Raw genomic sequence first — 6,437 nt, forward strand, 5'->3', positions numbered from 1 at the left:
GAAGCCGAGAGATGAGAGAAAATTGGTGGTTTTAATGGTCGGACTTTTGTCGTCAATTTCTTCGCGCTCGGTTTCGGAATTCAACGGAACTTGTTCCAGGTAATTCTATTCGACTTGTTCTACATATCTATCCGCTCAGAATTTTAAATTTCGTCCGAATTTGGTGGTTTTGTGATAGCTATTTCGTATACTGTATAGTTGTAATAATTTCATTTGGGATCGAAATTTGGAGCTATTTAGACGATTATTATTCAATTTCTTCGAATGATTTGTGTTCAGAAACATGTTTAGGAGATTGTAGACTATTTCGGGATGTTCAAATATAGACGGGGTTATGCCGAATTATTTTAGTGCTCGAATTTCATATTTGGACCAGTTTTAGAATAAATTAAAATAGAGATGGTTACCCGAACTTTATCATATTTCATATAAATAGACAGTTTCAGCTGTAGATTTATAGTATGGAATTCAATATATGATTTGTCAGCTTATGAAGACTCTAAAATGAAAAATAGATTTTATCGGAAAACGGTTGGTCGGTTTGTATGCATTTCAAGTATCCGATGGACATGGCTATGAAGTTAGAGAACAATTCCATTATTCGAAGTCTTCCAGCGATACAGATTGTTTTTATGTTTTAAGTTTTCATCGTTTTCTCTTAATTATTGTCCTTATTGTACGAAGGTTCTTAGTATAAGAACCTAATGTTTTTACTCGGTTTTGGTTATTCTTCCTTATCCCAGAGTATGCGAATGAGGAGGAATAAGGTCGTCTGGTAGGCAGGAGTCTTTGGTGATGCAAGGACTGAGGTAGGGGTTCTGAATCCTTTATCCAGCATGGTTTTTATAGATAATGAATATGCTAGATTCTATAGTTATATATGCGCCATTATAACTAGAGTTTAGGTAGCATGAAACTCGATTTATGCGATGAACTGAAATATGCTTGAAATGTTTTGATGTGATATGAGAAATGTTTTCGAACTGATTTTACGATGATTGTGAACTACTGGGGATTTTCTTGTATGTACCCGACTGCGGATTATGTCAACCTACGGGCACGTAGCCATTGAGGGTATGATGACATGTGGACACGGTTGTGACCCGTGTGAGACCGGTGAGGTGGGCGACAGTAGTCATAAGACCTGTGGGAGTAGAGTGTTTCACTTGCTAGCCATTGGTGCTCGTGCCTTCAGCTCGAGGCTCAGGGTCGTACACCCTGACCGCTCGCCGAGGAGGTGATATTGATTGGGATCCCTCTGCTTTGTGGCGCTATGACTCTTGGTTGTTCCACTTCTGTGTTTGATAAGATAATGAATCGAATGAGAATATTCGTTTTGATATATGAATGAAATTGATTTGAATCGAATATGAGAATGTGGTTTTGATATATGAATGAAACTGATTTGAATCGAATATGAGAATGTGATTTTGATATACGAATGAAACTGATTTTGAAAGATCGCATTAGATGCATGACAGGGTACCGAAGAGAATGAGGTTCAGGTCCTTCCATGGTAATTGGGGGACGGCTCTCTTATTCGAACTCGGTGATAAAAAACGTATTTAGATACTTAAGGTATATATGTATCATGAGGTAAACTCTTCAATGATTGCGGAGCCCCTTAGTGGGAGAAGGGCTTACCGGCTAGGGGTAAGTCTCTTTCTCGAGGAGACGTTAGTGCATTAGTGATGGGCCTAAAAGGTTACCCTAAAAGGTCTCCACCCGCAAGTATACGGGCGTCAAGTAATAACCCGGTAAGACCGGTTCATTCCTCAAAGACTAAGTCAAACTCAATTTAATCTTAAAACTATTGTGATTTTCAAAAGTGGTTTGATTGGTAATATGATTCAAATAAAAAAAATAGCAAATATAACTCAAAAGAAAACAAATAAGTTGATATTCAGAAAAAGGGGAACCTAGGGTTTTCGAATCCGTCCACATGATAATCCTAAAGACGATGTATTTGCCTTAATCAACTAAGTTCTTTGTTTTACTCGGGTCTATTACATGAACGTTCTAGAATCCGGAAGATGTTGTCGTTAAAATCAATAAGAACTTTAAATTATATGAAGATTTAATCTAAAAATTGACTTGCATATAAATCAAAACGATAACATTCTCATTATGGACTTCATCTAAAACCCTAGATAGATAAGATTTAGCTACTCATGATAAAGGATGGAAGTTTAACTATATAGAATGTGGGAGAAAAGTAGATAAATTGAGTTTCTTACTGATTTTGCAGCCAAACAAAGCCTTAAGGAAGTGATTTCCTTCTGTTTTTCCAAGAATTCTGCCAAACGCACCCTCTGGGAAAACGATTTTCTCGTCTTCCCGAAAATGGATTCTCCTTGAGAAAATAATTTTCACCCAACTTTTCTCGTCTTCCCCAACTCTGTTTCTCACTCTAACCTCATGTTTCTCTCTTTTTCTTTAAGTAATCTATTACTCTCTCACCAATAAAACAGAAAACAAAGAGTAAAATAAAAAACAAGATGAAAAATAATGAAATCCGAACCTCTCTATTATTGTTCTCTCTCTCTCTCTACAATCTCTTTCTCTTTCTTTCTTTGTAAAACTCTCTATCTCTCTGTAATCTCTCTATCTCTCACAAATAAAGAAACTACAATTAAATAGATAAAAGGAACAAAAAGAAATCGATAGATGAAGATGGCGATGAATAAATGATCTTGGTTCTGTCCCTCTTTCTCTCTCTACTGTTCTCTTTTAAAACTCTGCAACTCGTCATCCCCCTTCAAAACCGTCCTCCTCTGTTATATAAGCCTGAACCCATCAAATCTCGGCCAAAACAAGTTTGATTTCTTCCTCCAATATCTCTCTAAATCCGAACAACCCTCTCGGTTCTGTTTGTAATTCGAATTCTGTTTAATTTGGTTACCTTCTCTCTCTATAAAATCTGTTCAAGATCCTCTTCTAAAATCTCAATCAAAATCCAACTCTATCTTCTGAAATCTTCTCCTTCTTTACTTCTCTCTTTTTTTCTATTTTATTTCAAAAGGAAGGAGAAGATGAGAATGATATGACCTAATCAAATAGATCCCCCAAATCGTGGAGCCAATCAATGCTTATCACGTTTAATCAATAGTTGGCATAAGGAGGTGATTTGGTGCTTCGCGCGGCAGCCAACAGAAACTACGACAGGAGCCACATACACGGGATCTGTGGGAAATATCTACGGTCGTCGATCAATATGACGTGTGTAAGGGAGCATCATAGTACCATGTGCCATGTCGCACCCAACTGCTACTAGGTCAGGATCCCGAAAACACCCGAGAGCTGACCAAGCTTCCCGACAGTATACCACGAACTCCTGTTACCGTCAGATTGCATCGTATCCTCCTGATGGATCTGCGCCACGTGGCTCTAGGTGTTTTGGTCAAATGATTTTGACCCCAATCTTTGACCTCCTCTATTTCTCTAACCCGAACTCCGATTTCACTTCCGTTTTCGCCTATGGACTCGTCATGGGCCCCACTTCTTATCTGATCATCAATGTTGGTCAGAATACCAGAATCAACAAATGACCATAAAGCCCCTCGAATCTTAACTATTTTTCTCGCCGAACTCCGTAAAAGACACCTGAGAAAGAAAATCAAGCAGTTCATCAGAGTAACGGCTCGATATGGACTAATTAGCTCTAATTAAGAGATTGAAATGAGGCATTTTCATGACTCATCAATTAGCTAGTGGCATAAATGGGCTGGTACTATCTAACGCACTCTAGGTTCCTCTGAGGAACTCTCCTCTTATTAAGAGCGCACCATGGGTGGGCAGCTAATCACTGCTATTGCTTGCTAGATAAAGGAAAATGGTTTTGTATATAGTATATATGGTAACTGGTTTTATAACTCGTTTTGTCATGATGTTTACAACTTATTAAATGAACTTTTGAAAACGTGATGGGTTTTGGATTGGTCTTCTACCAGAATAACTCGTGTCGGTGAGTATTCTGACCCCCTACCAGTTGTTAATGTGCAGGTGCTTCGTCGTAGCCTCGAGGCGGAGTGTGTATTCCAGTCGATGATCTTGTCTGACGAGGCTAGTGGAGTTATGTCGTTTTATATGGTTTTTCGTTATTTTCAAGTTATGTATTTATCACAGAAATCAAACTCTAATATGTATATACGTAAAACTTAGTGGTGTTTATAAGTTGTATCGGTGTTGTATGAGGCGTTTGTATGTTTGTGGTTCGGGTTTCGACCCGAAACTGAGTTGAGTTTGCTTAGCTTCCGCTCGATGGTTTATTTCTTTGTGTATGCGAATGTATGGTTTGCATAACAGGTTTTACAGGTGCGACCGGTTAGATTTACAGAGGAGACTCTGTCAGATTTCATTCTCGTCTGTGAATTGTCGGGGCGTGATCGTGTCTATTTTGGGACACAGGGCGTCACAGTTGGTATCAGAGCAGTTAGTTCTGGTGACCCATATCAGAATAGTTAGTTCTGGTAACCGATAAGTCGTGTATAGTTTAGAGCAGTGACTGCTCTAGACTTTTTAGGCAAAGATAAAATTGGACAAGATTAGGTGTCTAAAAGCTTCAAGTTTAAAATCGACCAAGAATAAAAGATGCTATATATGTATTTGTTTCTTTTTATTTTCGTTTCTTGATTTGTTTTACTCGCTAAAGGAACACTCGACGGATGGTTTAAGATTGTTGTACATTTCTTGCAATGTTGTACAAGATGTTATGGGAGGACAGTCAAGGTTAAGAGGTTTCAGAGATAAATTTTTGGTAAGTCGACATATCGATGTTGTGGAAGTATCTAAGACAAATAGTAGATGAGGACATGAGTCAGACTTGGTATTGTAGATCTTATGGTAGTTATACACCTTCTTTCAATTATGAGCTTCGATCAGATCATTAAGAGACAGTTGAGATTGACTTTGATAAGGTTGTTTTGTACGTGTATTATTTCAGTTTGATTACAGATAAATATGGGTCTGGGTTTTATTGGGTTGACGGAATGTTTCGATATTAGAGGTTATATGGATTGAGTTGGTGTTGGGTATTAGAAGTATCGGGAGTTCTTAAGACATTGTAGAATGTTTTTCGACGGTTGGTTTATCTACGACTTGTATAGATATTATAGCGGTCTTCTATTTTCATTTTATCATCTTATTGACAACAACTATATTTTGCTTGAGATTACAGTGTCAACGCCAATGTTGACTTGAATTTATTACAGATGTTTGCATTCTTTATTTTCTTATTTTATCGAGTCAATGGTATTTTCTTAGATTATTGAGAACTATATTTTCTGAGGATGTGGGATCAACGACAACTTATACTTATTGATAGATTATGGAGGTCTTCATTCTTTATTTTATTATTTTATGGACAACGGTATTTTCTTATATTATCGAGAATGGTATTTTCTTTAAAGATATGGGATCAACGAGAACTTATTCTTATATATAGATTATAGAGGTATTCATTTTTCTTTATCTCTTCATATCGTGGATAGTCATTGTTATAGAATATTTTTGGGTTGTGTAGTTATGTCGAAGAATTTGGGATATGAAGGATTGGATCTAGTTTGTTAATAGAGTTTAGCCAGATTGATTTTTGTTAGAAACAGTGAGTTTGTGATTTTCGAAATGGGACAGGTTCTCTCAAATTCAAAGTTGGTCGAAAGTACAGGACAAAAAGAAGCGAGTTGATCCAAATTTCGAGGACGAAATTTCTATAAGGGGGGAGGATTGTAACATCCCATGTTTGTAAGGTTAGATGGGGGACTATTTGACATTTAGGTCAAGTCAAAGAGGGGCTAAATCAGCAAAGAGGACAATTTAGTGGGGTTTTTCTGAGAGATATATAAATTAGGGACTAAAAAGTAATAAAATAACTTGGCCACCTTATATAATGACACGTGGCACCCCAGTTGGTTTAAAAATGAATTCACTCCACTTTGACCGTGCAAGCTAGTGGGGACGTGTTGTGAAGGGGTTATGCTTTAATTATTTCAAGATTTTTGGTGGCCCCCACTTTATTAACATTTTAAGGTTTTCTTTGGATGCACATTTGGGATAAGATTGAAAGGGTTTTATTCTCTAATTTCAATTTGGAAGCCGAGAGATGAGAGAAAATTAGTGGTTTTAATGGTCGGACTTTTGTCGTCAATTTCTTCGCGCTCGGTTGTCGGAATTCAACGGAACTTATTCCAGGTAATTCTATTCGACTTGTTCTACATATCTATCCGTTCAGAATTTTGAATTTCGTCCGAATTTGGTGGTTTTGTGATAGCTATTTCGTATACTGTATAGTTGTAATAATTTCATTTGGGATCGAAATTAGGAGCTATTTAGACGATTATTATTCAATTTCTTCGAATGATTTGTGTTCAGAAACATGTTTAGGAGATTGTAGACTATTTCGGGATGTTCAAATATAGACAAGGTTATGCCGAATTATT

This window comes from Eschscholzia californica, unplaced genomic scaffold (assembly GCF_041429995.1).
Source record: "Eschscholzia californica isolate CP2 unplaced genomic scaffold, dmEscCali1.0.p SCAF_3, whole genome shotgun sequence".
Lineage (NCBI taxonomy): Eukaryota > Viridiplantae > Streptophyta > Magnoliopsida > Ranunculales > Papaveraceae > Eschscholzia > Eschscholzia californica.